A 21,728-nucleotide genomic window follows, 5' to 3' on the forward strand; every position below is an offset into this window, starting at 1 on the left:
AATAGCTACAAAAACAATCAAATACCTTGGAATAAACTTAACCAAGGACGTTAAAGATCTCTACGATGAAAATTACAAAACCTTAAAGAAAGAAATAGAAGAGGATACCAAAAAATGGAAAAATCTTCCATGCTCATGGATTGGAAGAATCAACATCATCAAAATGTCCATTCTCCCAAAAGCAATTTATAGATTCAATTCAATCCCAATCAAGATACCAAAGACATTCTTCTCAGATCTGGAAAAAATGATGCTGAAATTCATATGGAGGCACAAGAGACCTCAAATAGCTAAAGCAATCTTGTACAACAAAAACAAAGCCGGAGGCATCACAATACCAGATTTCAGGACATACTACAGGGCAGTTGTAATCAAAACAGCATGGTACTGGTACAGAAACAGATGGATAGACCAATGGAACAGAATTGAAACACCAGAAATCAACCCAAACATCTACAGCCAACTTATATTTGATCAAGGATCTAAAACTAATTCCTGGAGCAAGGACAGTCTATTCAATAAATGGTGCTGGGAAAACTGGGTTTCCACGTGCAGAAGCATGAAGCAAGACCCCTACCTTACGCCTTACACAAAAATCCACTCAACATGGATTAAAGACCTAAATCTATGACCTGACACCATCAAGTTACTAGAGAACATTGGAGAAACCCTTCAAGATATTGGCACAGGCAAAGAGTTTCTGGAAAAGACCCGGGAGGCACAGACAGTCAAAGCCAAAATTAACTATTGGGATTGCATCAAATTGAGAAGTTTCTGTACTGCAAAAGAAACAGTCAGGAGAGTGAAGAGACAACCGACAGAATGGGAAAAAATATTTGCAAACTATGCAACAGATAAAGGGTTAATAACCAGAATCTACAAAGAGATCAAGAAACTCCACAAAAACAAAACAAACAACCCACTTAAGAGATGGGCCAAGGACCTCAATAGACATTTTTCAAAAGAGGAAATCCAAATGGCCAACAGGCACATGAAAAAATCTTCAAGGTCATTGGCAATCAGGGAAATGCAAATCAAAAGCACAATGAGGTTTCACCTCACCCCGGTTAGAATGGCTCACATTCAGAAATCTACCAACAACAGATGCTGGCGAGGATGTGGGGAAAAAGGGACACTGACCCACTGTTGGTGGGAATGCAAACTGGTCAAGCCACTATGGAAGTCAGTCTGGAGATTCATCAGAAACCTGAAGATAACCCTACCGTTTGACCCAGCCATCCCACTCCTTGGAATTTACCCAAAGGAATTTCAATTGGCAAACAAAAAGTGGTCTGCACGCTAATGTTTATTGCAGCTCAATTCACAATAGCTAAGACCTGGAACCAACCTAAATGCCCATCAACGGTAGACTGGATAAAGAAATTATGGGATGTGTACTCTTTAGAATACTATACCGCAGTAAGAAACAACGAAATCCAGTCATTTGCAACAAAATGGAGGAATCTGGAACACATCATGCTGAGTGAAATAAGCCAGTCCCAAAGGGACAAATACCATATGTTCTCCCTGATCGGTGACAACTGACTGAACACCAAAAAGGAAACCTGTTGAAGTGAAATGGACACTATGGGAAACGGTGACTTGATCAGCATAGCCCTGACTGTTAATGAACAACTTAATACATTATCCCTCTTAGTATTTTTTTTGTCTGTTCTACTTAATATGACTGGTTTAATTCTGTAATTAATACACAGTTATTCTTAAGTGTTGAAATTTAACTGAAATGTGATCCCTGTTAAACATAAGAGTAGGTATAAGAAAGGGAAGAGATGTACAATTTAGGACATGCTCAAGCTGACTTGCCCCAAATAGCAGAGTTAGAAACATACCAGGGGACTCCATTAATCCCATCAAGGTGGCATGTACCAATGCCATCTCACCAGTCCAAGTGATCAATTTCAGTTCACAATTGATCATAATGAAAGGACTAAGAGTCAAGGGAAGCACATAAACAAGTCTAGTACCTGCTAATACTAACCGATAGAATAAATAAAGGGGATAATGATCCAACATGGGAAGCGAGATACTCAGCAGACTCATAGAATGGCAGATGTCCTATACAGCACTCTGGCCTCAGAATCAGCCCTAAAGGCATTCGGATCTGGCTGAAAAGCCCATGAGAGTATTTCAGGCATGGAAAGCCAAGACACTCTGGCAAAAGATCTCTGTGGGTGAGATCCCAGTGGAAAGAACAGGTCTTCAAAGAAGGAGGTACCTTTCTCTGAAGGGAGGAGAGAACCTCCACTTTGACTATGACCTTGTCTAAACAAGATAAGAATCGGAGAACTCAGAGGGCTTCCATAGCCTTGGAAACTCATGACTGGAGCATAGGGAGATTACTGATGCCATAGACAGGAGTGTCAATTGGTAAAGTCAACAACCGGAGTCACTGTGCACTTACTCCTCATGTAGGATCTCTGTCCTTAATGTGCTGTGTATTGAGATTTAATGCTATAACGAGTACTCAAACAGTATATTTCACTTTGTGTTTCTATGGGGGTACAAACTGTTGAAATCTTTACTTAATGTATACTAAACTGCTCCTCTGTAAAAAAAAAAAAAAAGAAAAAAAAAAAGAAATTATCAACTCCCAACTTGACTCTCACTGGGATTAAACATGACAATAGGTCTGATCTGATTTCATCATCATTTAAAAAAATCATCTATTATTTTTCACTTTATGTTTCTGTGTGGGAGCAAACTGTTGAAATCCTTACTTAATGTATACTAAGCTGATCTTCTGTATATTAAGATAATCGAAAATGAATCTTGATGTGAATGGAAGGGGAGAGGGAGTGGGAAAGGGGAGGGTAGTGGGTGGAAGGGACGGTATGTGGGGGAAGCCATTGTAATCCATAAATCATACTTCGGAAATTTATATTCATTAAATAAAAGTTAAAAAAATATTAAAAAAAATAATTGAAAGAGCTAGAGTTTTTTTAAAAATTATTTTTAGTAACAAGGAAACCATTATATTTAGTAATTTTTCCCTTTAGAATCTCTCACCAGTTAATTTTAGCATTATGAGAAACTGAGCAATTATTGACTTCATTAGAATGCAAACCTACACATATGATCTCTTGTTTCTTACATTTTTTAATAATGAAATATCTTCTTAAACATATTGCTTGAAAGTTAGCTATTTTACACCGTACACACAGAATTTGTAAAAAAAAATAAAAAGATTATTGAACAATTTTTCAAGCACTGACCATCAATGGAAGAATTGAAATTGAAGAAAAATTAGCATTAACTTCCCCATTGACAAAAAAATTGACATAGCTTCACCCTTCTCTTTGTACTAAGAATGTTCAATTCTGATGAGACACAATCCTGTTAACAATACTGAAAAATATAAGTATAAAACTACAAGATGGCATGCTGCTTAGTGGAGGATAAAAGATAAACAATCATTATTTATCTCTTTACAAATGCAGCAAAGTATTAGAATTTGTGAGGCTGGCACTGTGGTATAGCAGGTAAAGCTGCTGTCTGTGTTGCCAGCATCCCATGTAGGTGCTGGTTAGAGTCATGGCTGCTTTGCTTCCAACCCGGCTCTCTGCTGATGTCCTGGGATAGCAGTAGAAGATGGCCCATGTCCTGGGTCCCTGCACCCACATGGGAGACCCAGAGGAAGCTCCTGGCTCCTGGCTTTGCATCAACACAGCTCTAGCCATTGCAGCCATCTGGGGAGTGAAGCGGCAGATGGAAGAATTTTCTCTTTCTCTCTCTCTCTCTCTGCCTTTCAAATGAATGAATACATATATATATATATATATTTTTTGATAGGCAGAGTGGACGGTGTGAGAGAGAGACAGAGAGAAAGGTCTTCCTTTGCCGTTGGTTCACCCTCCAATGGCCGCCATGGCCGGCGCACCTCGCTGATCCGATGGCAGGAGCCAGGTGCTTTTCCTGGTCTCCCATGGGGTGCAGGGCCCAAGCACTTGGGCCATCCTCCACTGCACTCCCTGGCCACAGCAGAGAGCTGGCCTGGAAGAGGGGCAACCGGGACAGAATCCGGCGCCCCAACCGAGACTAGAACCCAGTGTGCCAGCGCCGCAAGGCAGAGGATTAGCCTAGTGAGCCGCGGCACCGGCCGAATGAATACATTTTTAAAATAAAAGAATTTGTACTATCTTCCACTTGTTATGTAACTTTAGAAATTATCATTAAGCACACCAAAATGCAAATATATATTTTATATTATTGCCTTGTTCACCAATTTCACTATAAAAATTGAATACATTAAATTATTATGAATTTTGCATAACTGGGTAACATTAGACACCATGATAAAATGGACTATATTGAAACAACTAAAATACAGTATATAAACTTATATTAATAAATGATTTGAGCATAAGACTGTTGGTTCTTGTTTGTTAGGTGAAAAGAGTAGAGTATGTACCATAATCTGCAATGTAATATTGTCACATGTTATTCATTAGTAGCAGGGTGACATGAAATATGGATATAGGTCATTTTTCCTCAAAACTGAGTCTAGGAATGATTTTTCAATCTCCTATGTATTCTTTCCAAATCTTCTAGAATTATTGCTTATCCTTTTTTTTTAAAAAAAAAGATTTTATTTATTTTTTGAGAGGTAAAGTTACAGACAGAGAGAGGGAAAGACAGAGAGCAAGATCTTCCATCTGGTGGTTCACTTCCAAATGGCTGCAACTGCTGGAGCTGAGCCGATCTGAGGCCAAGAGCCAGGAGATTCGTTCAGTCTCTCAGGCAGGTACAAGGACCCAAGAACTTGGGCCATCTTCCACTGCTTTCCCAGGCCATAGCAGAGTGCTGAATCAGAATAGGAGCAGTTGGGACATGAACAAACGACCCCATTGGATGCTGACACCTCAGGTAGATGTTAGGATCCTTTTACCACAGTGCCAGCTTCTGCTTTTTTTAATCTGGAAAAATATAACTCTAACAGGGATTAGATACAGCACTACCAATTTGAATTGAATAGAATTTCTTACTGGATTCTCAAAAATCCCACTCTGTCGCAAACTGTCCCTGTCCTATACCACAGAATCACTTGGTATCCCTCAGAATTTATTGCCATTTTCTACTCATAACTAATGCTGTACTTATCTCCACCAGAGAAATCTTACTTTGAAATCAGATATCTACTAACTTGACCATACTTTTATTTCCTGGACATTACCATGGTCTCTCATCTCCCTGAAGGTCAGAACATTTGGTCACATCTTAGATTTAAGCTTTGTGCCAATCTTGATTTTCAAACTGAGCAAAATATGTAGTATATAAAATCTCTGCCTGAACGACTTGGACATAGATGAGAACTTCTTTTGTAAATACACATACCGCACCATACAATTTGGTTTACTATCTCTACAATCTTCAATAAAATTGTGCATTTCTTCCCTTTTTCACCTGACTCAAATTTCTATAGACAATATACAAGAAAAATCCAAAAAGGGAACCTGAAGTGATTCTCCAGACAGGATGATACTTAGTTCTGGGTGAAAGTGGTAAATATGCTCTGGTCAATTTCTTCACATTCTAATTTTGGCCTCCATTCTATGCCTCAGAAATTAAGGATGTGGGATCGATAAATCATTCTAATATATTAATTATATTAATTTAAAGATCAAGTAGAAGCACAGAGTAAATATGAATCCAATCACAAGGGCAAAAGAGTTATGGTGATATAAAAACATTTACCATATAAAGAGTTTATACTAACTAAAGAAAAAAAAATCTCAGGTTCTTAAAAGTTGATTCTATGTAGTCTTCCTACTTGGAAAGTACTGGTGTTCCTGATGTCTGTGCTTCATTGAGACCAATTTTACAATGTCCAGGAGTAACCCATTTTATTACTTGTTCTCACAGCTAAAATGTTATTCCTGTTTTGTGAATCCATTCAGAAATTCAAGTGGGCAAGATGACAGCGCAAATCTTTATTTTACTTTATACCTCTGCAATGGGATTAATTACACCTTGATTTTTCTTGGCAAATATTAAGAGAAATCCACAGACTCAAAGGTCAGAACAAAGGCCTTGAGTGCTCCCAGTCTCTCTCCCAGAGAGCCTCATTGCTACAGCCACTTGGTCTATGCAGGTCCACCTGCCATTCATCCATCCATGTCCATGTCTGTCAACCCAGTTCTGTGAGACTGGAAGCAGGTGGAAAACAGAACATCCTGGCTTTATCATCTCAAGGTCTAAATTTGGACACAGAAAAGCAAAAAATACAGCAAAATAAAATTGTATCAATATCACAAGAGACAGTGAGCACGGATGGATGACTATTGTGGGAAAAGTCTCTATCATGATGATAACCTCTTCTTATTCTCCTGACTATAGAGATTTTCCACAAATGGCAGTTGGAGAATGTCAGAACATAAAATATTGGCAGTAACAACCTCACCAGAACAGTTGTTCATGTGTTAAGTTATGTAAATAATTAGAGTAAATTATCTAATTTAGTCATGTGCTATTATTTTTATGTTTTTTCAAGACGCAGAAGACAGTTTGAAAGCAAGATGGGGGCCGGTGCTGTGGCGTAATAGGTAAAGGCGTCGCCTGCAGTGCCGAGATCCCATATGGGTGCAGGTACTAGTCCCAGCTGCTCCTCTTCCAGTCCAGCTCTCTGCTATGGCCTGGGAAAGCAGTAGAAGATGGCCCAAGACCTTGGGCCCCTGCACCTGCATGGGAGACCTGGAAGAAGCTCCTGGCTCCTGGCTTAGGATCTGTGCAGTTCCAGCTGTTGTGGCCATTAGGGAGTGAGCCAGCAGATGGAAGACTTCTCTCTTTCTCTCTCTCTCTGCCTCTCTGTAACTCTGCTTTTCAAATAAATAAAATAAATCTTAAAAAAAAGAAAGCAAGATGGATCTCCCATCTGCTTTTCATTTTCCAATTGTTCTTGGAACCAGATCTGGTTTTGGTGTGGAACAAGTATCCAGTAACTCAATCTTGGTCCCCCATGGGAAAGACTCAAGCCCTTGAGTCATCAACTGCTGCCTCCCAGGCTCTGTGTTAGCAGGAAGTTGGTATCAGATGTGAAGTCAGGACTTTAACTTCAGTACTGCATATGATAATGGGCATTCCAATGAGTGGCTTCAATGTTGTGTTCAATACCCATCCTTCATTATTATTTTTAAATCAAAGTCAACATATTAGTAAACTTCTCCTGACTGCTGTGTTTGGTTACTCAGTGCACCCTCTCTGATAATTACTGAAATGTGGTGATTTACAACAGCAAGAATTTATTCTCTCATAGTCAATAGCCACTAAAAGTGTGGACCCTGGAAGAGTACATTCATTTGAAGAGCATTAAGAAAGAAGCTACTGTTTGCCTCTTTAATTTCTGTTGACTGTGGGTATTCCTGGACCAATGGCCACATCACTGCAGCATCCGTGACCTTAGACATGTTGCTATCTCATCATCAGACTCTTTTAAATCTGCTCTTCTGTGCTCTGATGAGAATCCTTTCATAGGCCGGCTCCATGGCTCACTTGATTAATCCTACTCCTGCAGCGCCGGCATCCCATATGGGCTCCAGGTTCTAGTCCCAGTTGCTCCTCTTCCAGTCCAGCTCTCTGCTGTGGCCCGGAGGGCAATGGAGGATGGCCCAGGTGGTTGGGCCCCTACACCCACATGGGAGACCAGGAAGAAGCTCCTGGCTCCCGGCTTTGGATGGGTGCAGCATCAGCCATAGCAGCCATTTGGGGGGTGAACCAACGGAAGGAAGACCTTTCTCTCTCTCACTATCTATCTCTCTACCTGTCAAATAAAAAAAAAAAAGAATCCTTTCATTGGATTTGTAGCTCACCTACACAATCTAGGTTAACATCTTCATCAGAATATTTTTAATTTTTTAAAAATAATTTTTCAAAAATTAACATTCACAGCTTCACATATGAAGCGGGCACATCATTCAACCCATGATCAAAATTAATTCACTTAGAAAATGTTATTAAAGATAAGTGACATGCATTAATGGACATAGAATGTATGGGTTGAATCAGTACATAAATTGATAAATGGAAGACTAGATCGATAGATAAATGGAAAAGGATAGATAGATAGATAGATAGATAGATAGATGCAGAGCACTAAGTATGCATGAAATTATGTACTGGATGAAATAACAAACTTCTTCCTTGAAAACACTTATGAAATATTTCTGTGGGATCTAAAACTACTAAGAGTCACTGCAAAGGGGCATTCTTGCCAAGTAAAAGTAAATTAGTAAAATATATTCTAGGAGCTGTTTTGTGGCACAGTGAGTTCAACTGCTTCCTGTAATTCTTGTATCCCATACGGGGGGGCTATTTTGAGCTTTAGCTGCTCCAGTTCAGATCCAACTCCCTGTGAATGTACATGAAAAAAGCAATGGAAGATGGTTCTAGTACTTGGGCACTTGTCACCAACATGAAACACCCAGATGGAGGATGGAGTCCCAAGCTCTGGTTTCCACCTGGCCCAGTCACTTACACTGCTGCCTTTTTGGGATTGAATCAAGGAGGAAAGATCTCTGTCTCTTGCTCTTGCTCTTATCTAAATTACAAGCTCAACTATATCATGGGAATGTATATGGTGTTTTTTGGCTCCCTAGATCATAGAGACGTTCAAATCCAGAATATTAATGACTTATTGTTAAGGTGTAAGATCTAATCCAATTGTGGGATCTAAAGCTGGATCCTTTGGGATGTGATTGAATTGGATTAGGTTATTAGGATGGAGCTTAATAATCCAACAATGAGTTTTCATGAAGAGACATATGTACATTAAGGAAGACCATAATTGCTGTCACTCTGCCTCCTGCCTTCCCATATGTTGTTCTCTCCTCATGTGTTCTACCATCAGATGCTAACAAATGGGGCCACCTAATCTTAGAATGCGAACTTCCAAATTGTAAGACAAAATATACTTTCTTCCATTCTCCAAAGTAGCTCCTTTCAGATATTTTAATTGAACTAATGATAATTTGACTAGTAAAATGTGTGAAGGAGAGTATATAGTGTATGGGATTCATTACCAGCTATAGATTCAGTCATCCACTTGAGGTCTTAGAATAATGTACCACCCCCCCCCCCCACACACCTGGGAAAAGAGGAGACTACTGGATATGGATAGTTCGGGTCAGATAACATAGAAGGAAGGTGATACTTTTGACTTGGATTCACCAGCTTCCAATCATCAGGAAAAAAATATCTCTTTGATTGTTAAATAAGACCATGAAAATTGTTTCAAGTCTTAGTCTCCAAATTAATTCTATAATTTCTGCAACCTTGCTCCCCTTCCATCAACTACAACCCTGATAAACTAAGATTCCCGAAAAAACTTCAGTTGGATGTTGACTTCTTTATTTATGCATTTCCCAGTGCCTCTGAAGAAAAACAATGTCGATTATCAAAATTAGTTCACTGCTGATGTCAGCATGATCTTCCTTTAAATGGGCAGTTGAACTAAGACTTTTCTTAGGAGATTCAAGGCATTCTTATACTGGAAAAGAATGTTAAATAATTTTCTCTGAAAAGCGTATTTTTTTCTTCCCTTATCTCAGCATTTTAATGTCTCCTTGATTTTACCTTATTCTTTTTTACATAAAATTTTAAAATAAAATACTTAAATATATTCTCTGTGCCACAGAGAATTTTTTTTTGACAGGTAGAGTGGACAGTGAAAGAGAGAGAGACAGAGAGAAAGGTCTTCCTTTTGCTATTGGTTCACCCTCCAATGGCTGCCACGGCCTGCACAATGCAGCCGGCGCACCGCGCTGATCCAAAGCCAGGAGCCAGGTGTTTCTCCTGGTCTCCCATGCAGTTGCAGGGCCCAAGCACTTGGGCCATCCTCCACTGCACTCCCTGGAAGAGGGGCAACCAGGACAGAATCCAGCGCCCCAACCGGGACTAGAACCCGGTGTGCCGGCACCGCAGGTGGAGGATTAGCCTATTGAGCCGCGGCGCCGGCCGCCACAGAGAATTTTTAATTCATAATAGATATAAATGTGGTAGTGTGTGAAAATAGATTAAACAATGAAAAACAGTATTCACTCAAAAAGCGGTAGATATATATTAACATTGCTAATGTCTTTAACAATATAAAAAATTAAGAATAATGTATGCTTACATATAAAAAGCAGGTGTGGGAGGCAACAGTAATTCTTAGCACTTATTAAACACTTTAATATTATCACTTTTATCATTCTGTATTTAATGTTATTATTAAAACGCAGAGATCTTCCAATTATATAGTAACCTTATTGGACATGGAATTCTCTCTTATAAATCACATTCATTTCATTTCTGAATATAACACACTTTGTTGTTTGCTAACAGTGGTTAGTAAATAATGAATTAAAAAAATAGAAATGAATTTTCTACCGGTATTCTATACACTGGTAAAGTTTTGGGATTAGTCAATAGCTGACTGAGTTATGCTCTAAACAAGGCAGAATCAGTTGCTGTTTTCTTTGAGAACTTTAAATAAAAGTGAATGGAATATTGTTTTACTAGATTGATAATTATAACCAAGGGAGAGGTTTATGTTTGAATTGTGGATCACTTATATTTTATATAATTGCTAAGCAAGGGGATATAATTTGAATATTTTGGTGATTATTATCAATATAGATTTATTACAATTCATACTCACAAACTAAGGAAGGCAGATTCTATACCAGTATGAAAATAATATTAATAACATTCTTCCTAACAACAGCATTATAGACAAAAGAAATAATTTATTTACTACCCTAGAAATGGAGTAATTGAACCCAAATTTTTCAATATTCTTTTTTTGATATTTATTTATTTATTTATTTGAAAGTCAGAGTTACCCAGAGAGAGAAGAAGAGGCAAAGAGAGAGAGAGATCTTCCATCCGCTGTATCACTCCCCAATTGGCTGCAACTGCCGGAGCTGCGCCCATCTAAAGCCAGGAGCCAGGAGCTTTTTCTGGGTCTCCCATGCGGGTGCAGGGGCCCAAGGACTTGGGCCTTCCTCTACTGCTTTCCCAGGCTATAGCAGAGAGCTGGATTGGAAGTGAAGCAGCCAGGACACAAATCAGCACCCATATGGGATGCTGGCACTGCAGGCGTCGGCTTTACCCGCTAAGCCATAGTACTGACCCTGCAATATTCTTTCTAATGTTAGTGTTTCTGGACACACAATCAATCTATTTTTTAATGAATAGTAACATGGAGATCATTGTTCTGACTTCTACCAGATGCTCTTCTGTATGGATCCTGATGGAAGAAACATTTCAGATGTTGGTAACTGGACCCCTCTCCTCTGATTAATCCATGAAGGTGCTTAGCAACTCACACTCAGTTATACCTATTCCCAAAGGACAGGAAACTAACTCACGATATTTTTCACAGCTTTCTGAAACAATAAGCTACCACTCAACCTATTATTTGTATGCTTTCTTTATTTCTGACTCTGTGGATAAAAACTGATTTGCTTAGAAGTGGGAGACTGGTGATGTCCCTTGAAACAGGCATTCTAAAGTTATGCCTTTCATCTGGGACAAATCCAACCAAGATGTACAACTGCTTTATTTCCTCAAATTATTCATATCTTAAATTAAAGGTCATGAATTGTGGAGTACCCTAAGGCAATTCTTTGGATTCTTTTTGTGTTGAATATATTAATTGGTTTCCAGTACATTACCCTCCACTGGAAAACATTTTCCACAATGGAAGATATTATGTCCCTTTTAAAAGTATTATTTTGTTCATAATACCTACCATGGTATTTGGAATGTTAAACTTACTCTCAAATAGTTATTAAAGGCCGGCGCCGTGGCTCACTAGGCTAATCTTCTGCCTTGTGGCGCCGGCACACCGGGTTCTAGTCCCGATCGGGGCACCGGACTCTGTCCCGGTTGCCCCTCTTCCAGGCCAGCTCTCTGCTGTGGCCAGAGAGTGCAGTGGAGGATGGCCCAAGTGCTTGGGCCCTGCACCCCATGGGAGACCAGGATAAGCACCTGGCTCCTGCCATCGGATCAGCGCGGTGTGCTGGCCGCGGAGGCCATTGGAGGGTGAACTAACGGCAAAGGAAGACCTTTCTCTCTGTCTCTCTCTCTCACTGTCCACTCTGCCTGTCAAAAAAAGATAAATAAATAAATAAAAAATAGTTATTGAATAAAATGCTCTTTTTATATACACACTTCTGAATATTTCACACAAGAGCAATTATGAGGGAAGTGTGATTGTCTTGGAGCTGTACAAATAAAATTAATGAAATCTTTTCTTTTATATTAATAAAAATAAAAGAAATAAAAATGAAATAAAGTGAAATAGAAGGACAGACATCACAACTGATACCATAGAAATACAAAAATCCTAAGAGATTGGCATGAAATATTGTATGCTAAGAAAATAGGCAGACTAAAAGAAACAGATAAATTCCAAGAAATATGTAATTTAAATTGGTAAAATCATGAGAACATAGAAAGTATGGACAAGACTCAGCTTACTATTTTATTCTTTTTAGTACTTTCCTTTTCTACTTAATACCATTGGTTGAACTCTTAACAGAATTATTCTCAGGTGTTTAAATCCAATTGAAAATTGATCCCTGTTAAAAATAAGAGTGAGAATAAGAGAGGGAGGAGATGTACAGTTCGGCACATGTTCCCTTGGACTTACCCCTAAGGGTAAAGCTAAAAACTTGCCATGGGACTCCAAATCCCATTAAGTTGGCAGGTACCAATGCCATCTTACTAGTTAAAGTGATCAGTTTAAGTGCATGACTGATCATAAAGATAGGATTAAGTGTCAAAGGAATCAGATAAATAAGACCAAGTGTCTGCTAATAATAGATAGATAGAATTAAAAGAGGAAGCAGGACATTGGAAGCAGGACATGCAGGAGATTCATAGAATGACAAATGCCCTAAACAGCACTCTGGTTTCAGAATCAGCCCTTAAGGCATTAAGATCTGGCTAAAAAGCTCACGAGAGCATTTCAGGCATGGAAAGCCAAGACACTCTGGCAAAAAATGACCTACATGAAGGATCTCTGTGAGTAAGATCTCGGTGGAAAGAAGGGAGGAGAGAACTTCCACTTTAATTATGGCCTTGTCTAAATAATGTCAGAGTTTGTGGACTCAAGAGACTTCCATAGCCTTGGCAGTTCATGACAAGAGCCTTGGGTGATCACTGACATCATAAATAAGAGGGTCAGTTGTTAAATCAACAACAGGAATCACTGTGCACTTGCTCTCCATGTAGGACCTCTGTCCTTAATGTGTTGTACTATGAGCATTCACAGTAAAACAAGTCTTCAAACCGTGCATTAAACTTTGTGTGTCTGTGTAGTTGCAAACTGTTGAAATCTACTTAGTGTAGAGTTAATCTTCTATATATAAAGATAATTAAAAATGAATCTTAATGAAGAATGGAATGGGAGAGGGAGTAGGAGATGGGATGGTTGGGATGGGAGGGCAGTTACGGGGGAAAACCACTATAATTCAGAAGTTTTACTTATGAAATTTATATTTATTAAATAAAAGATTTCTATTAAAAAAGTGTGGACAGACCAATAACAAATGATGATATTCAACTAGTAGTAAAGACTACTGTAAAAGAAAAGCCAAGAACCTGATGGCTTGCTAACTTAGTAATACCATGCATTACCATTTTTATCAAACATTTTCAGATTGAAGGGGAGTGTATACTTCCAAACTCCTTTTATATGACCAGAATTACTTTAATAACAAAACCAGATAAGGATCCTACAAGAAAAAAAAAAAAGAGGCCAACACCTCTAATGAAGATAGTTAAGAAAATTTTTAATAGGTACTGGCAAACAAATTTATCAGCAATTAAAATGATTCCTCATTGTGATCTTGTGGATTTTATCCCTGTGATACAATTACCATACAATATGTACAGACTGAAAAGTGTGATATGCTGCAGTAACAAGATAGGGACAAAAGAGCTGTCATGATCTCGACAAATGTAGAAAACACACGTGACAGAATTCAGCATCCTTCCTTGATAAAACTCTCAACAAATAAGGTAATGCAAGAATTTACCACAACACAGCAATAGTCATATAAAAACCACCAAACTCGAAAGCTTGTTCTCTAAGATTAGAAGAAAGGCTACTCTCAACATAATACAGGAAACCACAGCCAGAGCAAATATGCAAGAGAAAGAAAGAAAAAGCATTCCAATTTGAAAGGAGTAAGTTAAATTGTCTCTGGAAATGACATGCTAATATAAGTATAAAACTGTAGAGACTCCAACAAACACTATTAAGATAGACATATGCAGTACAGTTGCAAAAAACAAAATCAAAGCACTGAAGTCAGTAGAATGTCTATAAACTAATAATGAATTACTTAAAAAATGAAATAGATTAAATAATTCTATTTTCAGAAGCTATTTAAAAAATCAAAATATTTAGGAACAAATTTAACCCAGGGTGTAAAGGCCTGTACACAAAATATAAAACTTACTTTGCTAGACACTTACAGTATAAGGTTTAGTAGTGTAAATATATTTACATTACTATACGAAAGATATTCAAAACCCTTTCATCCCACAAATTTGAACTCATATCTTTTAAACAACTCACCATTTTCATCTTTCAGTAATCCCTGTTCTAATTTCTCTATAAGTTTTCATGGTTTAGAAAACTTATATCAGTGTCATTATACACTATTTGTCTTTTAGGGATTGACTTAGCATAATATCCTCGAGTACATGTAGCATGTGAGGGGATTTTCTTCCTTATTAGTGTAAGCAGTATTTCATTGTATGTATATATAAAACATTTTGCTTATTTTTAATCCATAGATAAGCATCAAAATTGCTTTTACTTCTTGACTATTTTATAATGCATTATAAACTTGAATGTGCAAATATTCATTGGTATGCTGTTTTTAGGTATTTGTAAATGTATTTTTAACTGGAATTGCTATATCATATGATGATTCTATGTTCAATTTTTTTTCAAAGATTTGTATTTATTTGAGAGGCAGAGTTACAGACAGAGAGAATGAGAGACAGAGAGAGAGAGAAGTCTTCCATCCTCTGGTTAATGCCCAAATGGCTTCTGCTTTCCCAGGCCATTAGTAAGAAGATGGATAGGAAATGGAGCAACCAGTCCCTATTTTCAATTTTTTTTTTTTGAAGAACCACCATATTTCTTTCTATGGCTGTCTGTTTTTGTTTGCTTGTGGTTTTTTTTTGTTTGTTTGTTCCTCTACATGAGATGAACATTTGGTATTTATCTTTCTACGTCTGCCTTATTTTGCTAAACATGATTTTCCAGTTCCATGCATTATGTTGTGACAGAATTTCATTCCTTTTCTGGATGAATAGTATTCTATCATGTATGTGAGTGAGTGTGTGTGTGTGTGTGTGTGTCTTTATTTCTTTATCCATTTTCTGATGATGGACATCTTGTTTTATTCCATATCTTGACTGTTGTAAACCATGGTACAATTAACATGGTGGATTAGGTATCTCTTTCATACTACATTTCATGTCTTGGATATATATCCAGAGTGAGATTTATGGGTAACATGGTGTTCTATTTCTAGTTTTTTAAAGAAGTTTCCAAAGTATTATTCACCTGAGCTACAATGATTACATTCCCATACACTGAGTAAGAGTTCCCATTCTCCACACATTCATGAATATTAGCTTCTGGGTTTTTGTTTTGTATTTGTTTTTTATGATAGCCATTCTGACTGGTTCGAGGTGATATCTCACTGTGATTTTGATTTGTCTTTTCCTAAGGCTTGTGATATAAAGAATCCTAGAAGCCCTGACTTGTTCCCTAATTTGTCTTTGCCCAGGACCAGCACATTATGATGATATCAATACCTCACAGTCATGGTCACATTATTTGGAATGAAGCTTTCCAAACTGAGGAAGAGGGTGTAGCTCCTACCGTAGGTACTGACTTCCTGAGTAGCTTGCAGATAAACCAGGCTATGCTCATCCTCCCATTCTAGAACCCTGCCTATCCACCAGATAAGAGCCAAATCCACAAACAACTCTCACTGTTCCACTGCAGCCCAATTTCCTCTGTTTTTATCAAGAATATTATGCACTCAGAAAGTATAGATACTTTTTGTTCTCTTTATAAAGAAAAAAATTTCAGAGTTGTGAATATATTAATTTTTTGATTAAATCTTACTCCAATGCAGGCATAAATCAACACATCACATATTACTGATGATAAACACAGTTATTGTCAATTAGAAATGAATTTTATAATAATTAAAGTGAATTAATTATCAAGGCTAATTTGAATGTAGTGAATATTTAGAAGTACTTCTCAAAGACTTGATTTAAAAATTTTATAACTTCTCTTGGAAAACATAAAATAATGCTTAATAGACATTATTTATGCTGCATTAACTATTTTTCTCTTTATAAGAAATATGACATCTGCCAAGGAAAACTATCTACTTTCTTGTTTCAATATTTCTCCTGGTTACAAAACATTGAGTATCCCATTCTGGAAGAAACAGAAAAAATGTTATTCAGGATGAGCTACAAATTATATCAATTAAGAAAGCTGAACTCTACCACTATGTATATGTGTCTTGAGCTGCTTTTCTTATTTGGTGAAAAATTTGCATCTCTGACATTAGGTCTAGCAACTTAAATGGTGAAAGGAGCTTCCGACTTGCTTCCCTAAAGCCACATGTATTCTCCTTAGGTGATTTTATTTCTCTGAAATGTTTTATTATTCATCAAGACTTAACTATTCATCAAGATTATACAAATAGATTATAGGAAAGAAAAGTCAGGAGGTTAGGTTACAAAACTGTCCACAATCAGAGTGCTCATTAGTAGGTCAGTCTTGGAATACTAGCTAGTATGTTTAATAACTCACTTCCATCAAGTTATTTTCTGTATTTTTGACTCCATGTGTCCAGTCCTGAGCACCATCATTTCCAGAGAATCTCTGCAACCCATGATCGCTATACAACCTCCAATCTACGAATGGAATGACTGCTGGAACCTGCAAGCTAGTGGCTATCAACGAGGTCTTTCCAACTTGGTGTATTAACATTGAGACATAAACTAGAGTTACACCAAGAAGTATGAAAGACATCAAAAGTATGAAGACATCAAAAAATTCTTCTGTCACAGACTATAGAAGTCAACATGTACTCTTAGAATCGGTAGGAAATTTGACCCATGAGTTAGCTTTAGAAAAAGGGAGGAAGCTGGGGGTCCAACATGTTATTTCCTCCTACTGTCTATCCTGTTTCTATATGAAGCACATGTAGTACATCAAGAGTTCTCCTGGAGTGAACAGCAAAAGTGCTCTATCAGAACCTGTTGGCAGTTTAAGGGGAAAGCAAGGAAGAGAAAGTGAGCAATTATCCCAAAACACAAGTGGCTTTGTGGAAATCAGAGAAGCCAACGAGAATAATTTCTTGCAAGGGACCTTGGATGAGACAGTTCCGTTATCTGTAAAATAATTTGATAGTTGAAGCTACTTCATGAGGTTTATGTGTGAACTCTTTTATGGTCCTTTCTAAGACATAGTCATCAATGATTACTTTGCTATAATCAACACAATAAATCCCCTTCAACTAGTGAAACAAGTATTAAATAGTTTGTGCCTAATATTTATATTGAAAATTTTATTATGAAAAGAAAAAGTTTAGTTAGTTTAATTTAGTTATTTACTTAGTTATTTATTCAGGAATCCACTGGGTATCTTGGAACATTTCCTTCATGGACAATGAGGAACTATACCATACAGCAACATCCCATCAAAACGAATTCATGAGAGATAAGGGGATGTTTTTCCTGGATTTGTAATGCTCTACCTAGTAGGAAAAAGGTATCTAACTGGTAAAACTATTAATTCCATTTTTATTCTCTAAATATTTGCTCTGTTATCAATCAAGCAATGCAGTTCCAACCAGCCTTGGAATGATCACTAGAAAAACTCCAATCAAACAATTTGACTTCTCCATTACTCATTTCCCAGTCACTGTAGGTAAGCAATTTATTTCATCAATAATATTTAGCCTCTGATGTAGTTCTTTCCATCGTTTACATAGATGTTTCCCTTTATGTAAAACAATTACTGATTCTTTTAATTCTCTATTCCACTAATATAAAGTTCTTTAAGAAACTCAAGCCTCTGTCTCAAACACTTGGTGACTTAGAAATTCTATGTTCTGAACGGGAAGAATATAATAAAAAATTGCTAAGTCTGAGTTAATTGTGATAAAGTAGATAGCCTCTATCTCTTTGTAAATCTGCCTTTTAGATAAATATACTAATCTTAAAAAAAAAAAAAAAAAAAAAACCTCAAGCCTCTGCCTCAAACATTTGATGACTTCGAAATTCTATGTTTTGAAAGGGAAAGATGGCTGGTGCCACAGCTTACTTGGCTAATCCTCTGCCTGTGGCACTGGTACTCTGGGTTCTAGTCCTGGTTGGGGCGCTGGTTCTATCCTGGTTGCTCCTCTTCCAGTCAAGCTCTTTGCTGTGGCCTGGGAAGGCAGTGGAGGATGGCCCAAGTGCTTGGGCCCTGCACCCGATTGGGAGACCAGGAGGAAGCACCTGGCTGCTGGCTTTGGATCGGTGCAGCACGCTGGCCGTGGCAGCCATTTTGGGGGTGAACCAATGGAAGGAAGACCTTTCTCTCTGTCTCTCTCTTTGTCTAACTCTGCCTGTAAAAAAAAAAAAAATCAAAAAAGCAAGGGAAAGATGTAATCCAAAATTACTAAGACTGGGATAATTGTGATAAAGTAGAGGATTAGGTAATTTTGTTTGAGAATTTTATGAGCTGTGCATTTTACTCACATATGAAGATTATGAGTAAGGAATTTGATTTTCCAACATGGAATTTTAGAAAAACACTAAGCTGGAGAGTTGGATTTGAGGGTTATCAAACTATTTATAATATTTCAGGTAGTGAGAATAGGAATGATCATAAAGGGCATGAGTGAAGGCAGAAAAGTGTCCAAAAATGCCCTCAAATACTACAAGACTTCATATTTTATTATAGTCCAAGGGTGCCTCATTTGTAAAAGACTATGAGTTGCATATTTTGGTAAGATAATTGCTGAAGGATATGGCTTTGAAAGTCTATCTGGCAGAAAAAAAAAAGGTAATTACAATAACAAGATAGCTAAAGATGTAAAAGTTAAGGAAGGTATACCCAGGTAATGAAAGTTCTCAGTCTCCAAGTTCCATGTCTATCAGCCCTTGACACTCTCAGCTTTTAGAGAAAGGTATTTGAAGTTATTGGTTTTTTCACCATGAATGTCTGACTGTCTTTGTAACACCACATGTTACTGAAAATAATTCTACATCTTTGTAAAAGATGTTTCAAAAAGTGAAAAAATAAGAATAATTATCTTTTTAGACACTAATAGTGAATTCACTGAAAGAGAAATCAAGAAAGAAATTCCATTCATAATAGCTACAAAATATCAAATATTTAGGAATAAATTTAACACAAGAGGTGAAAGATCTCTACATTGAAAATTATCAAATGTTGATAAAAGAGATCTTCAAGGTCAAAAAAAGATAGAAATATATCCCTTTATCATGGATTAGAAAATCAGTATCTAAAATATCTATACTACTTAAAGAAATCTACAGATTCAATGCAATCCTTGAACATATCAATGATCTTTCCAGGATGATAACAACAATCCTAAAATTCAAATGAAATTAAAAAGACCCAGAAAAACTAAGGAGATTCTGAGTAAGAAAAATCCAGCTGGATGCATCACAATTTCTGACTTCAAAGCATACTACCAAGCTATAGTATTTAAAAGCAAGATGCAGGCATACAAATCAACACATAGATCATGGAGAATAGAGCCTAGAAATTAATCCATGCATATACAACCCACTGACTTTTGACAAAAGTGCTCAGATCATTCAGTGGAGTAAAGGTTATCTCTTTAACAAATGATGCTTTCAAAACTGGTTTATATATATAAAAGAATGAAGTTAGATCAATATATCTCACCATTTACAAAAATCAAATCAACGATGATTAAAGAACTAAAATTAAGACCTGACACTATGAGACTGCTGGAAGAAAATGTAGGGGAAATACTCCAAGACACTCCTGTAAGGGATGACTTCTTGGACAATACCCCAAAGTACAGACCACAAAAGCAAAGCTAAACAAATGAGATTACATCAAACTCAGAAACTTCTACACAGCAAAGGAAATGTTCAGTAGAGTAAAGAGATATTCAACAGAATGTGAAAAAGTATTTGTGAGCTATCTATTCCACAAAGGTTTACTATCCAGAATATATCAGAAATTTAAATAACTCAGCAAAAAAAATCAGTTCAGAAATGGATGGAGGACTTCAACAGTTTTTGAGAACAGATAATTCTCAAAAGAAATATGAATCACTAACAAATATATAAAAAATGCACAACATTGCTAACCATTAAAGAAATGCAAATCAAAACCACAATGAGATATCACCTCATCCTTGTCATAATGACTAAAATCCAAAAGACAGAGAGTAGCAAATGCTGGCAAGGATGTGGAGAAAGGGGAAAACATACAATGGGGATAGAAATGCAAATTAGTACAGCCACTAGGGAAAAATATGTAGATTTCTTTTAAAAACACTAGAATTATATTTTCCATATGATCCATCAATCCCACTGCTGGATACATATGCAAAAGATATGAAGAAGCTGTATAAAAGAGACACCTGCATTACCTTGTTTATAGCAGCACTGTTCTCCATTGCCAAAATATGCAATCAATCCAGGAGTCCATCATCAGCTCAATGGATAAAGGAAATGTGGTATTTATACACAATAGAATGTTATTCAGCAGTAAAAAGAATGAAATTCTACTATGTGCATCAAGAGGGATGCAACCAGAGAACATCATGTTGAATGAAATAAGCCAGGTACAGAAAGAAAAAAACAGCACGAGGTTCACCCTTATATGTAAGAAATAAGCTTTATTTTTTTAAAAAAGGAAAAAAACCCAGAAAACAATAATAAAAAAGAAAGAAATGCTGTAAATATATTTTGTAAAACTTTGTTTTATACTTTTGTCAAATCACTGGTTAAGAATGTTACACAGGCCAGCACTGTGGCATAGTGGGTAAAGCCACAATGTTGGCACCCCATATGGGCACCAATTCCTGTCCCAGCTTCTCCACTTCTGATCCAGCAACCCTGACATTTGGCCTGTGAAAAGCAGCAGTCGAAGGTCCAAGTGCCTGGGCCTGTGTTACCCATGTGGGAGACCCAAAAGAAGCTCCTGGCTCCTGGCTCCATCCTTGACCAAAGATGGCAACCATGTGGAGAGTGAACCACGGGATAGAATATTTTCATCTCTCCAGTCTCGATGCCCAGTTCTGATCTGGGAATGGCGTCATTTTATCCCATGCTGTTAATGTTTCTTTTCAAATTAAAGTGGATGCAAATTAAAAAGAAAAGAAGCAAGAAAGCAAGATGAAGGGAGGGTAGAAAGGGAAAGGGTAATGGAGAGAGGGAGAGAATATCACTATATTCTTAAAATTGTATGTACAAGCTATATTGAATCTATTAGAAACTCATTAAAATCCTAAAAGGACTCAGTGAACAATTTTTAAAACCTTTTGCTATGTCACATACACTCTTTTCAAAAGAATTTGTAAACCTAGTTGATTCTATGTATAATTTAGCATTTTAATATATACTTGATTTGTTTAATGGTTTTGGAATGCTTTGTGTTTTATATTTTTTGTTTTGTTTAG

At 37.1% G+C, this 21,728-nt stretch overlaps 2 protein-coding genes and 1 long non-coding RNA gene across 3 annotated transcripts in view; all 3 read right to left on the reverse strand.

Moving 5' to 3' along the window:
* The window catches only part of LOC138845020 (uncharacterized), a 31,530-nt gene extending 10,706 nt beyond the window's left edge, over window positions 1-20,824 (reverse strand). Inside the window, exon 1 of the long non-coding RNA XR_011381608.1 lies at window positions 17,668-20,824. This is a non-coding gene — a long non-coding RNA (uncharacterized lncRNA). The remainder of the gene's footprint in view (window positions 1-17,667) is intronic.
* Window positions 1-21,728, reverse strand: part of LOC103345168 (aldo-keto reductase family 1 member C3-like) — a 226,041-nt gene that overhangs the window by 187,891 nt on the left and 16,422 nt on the right. The window lies entirely within an intron of this gene.
* The window catches only part of PGER4 (prostaglandin-E(2) 9-reductase-like), a gene marked incomplete at its 3' end in the record, with an annotated part of 144,885 nt that overhangs the window by 55,260 nt on the left and 67,897 nt on the right, over window positions 1-21,728 (reverse strand).

This window comes from Oryctolagus cuniculus, chromosome 13, assembly GCF_964237555.1.
Source record: "Oryctolagus cuniculus chromosome 13, mOryCun1.1, whole genome shotgun sequence".
NCBI lineage: Eukaryota > Metazoa > Chordata > Mammalia > Lagomorpha > Leporidae > Oryctolagus > Oryctolagus cuniculus.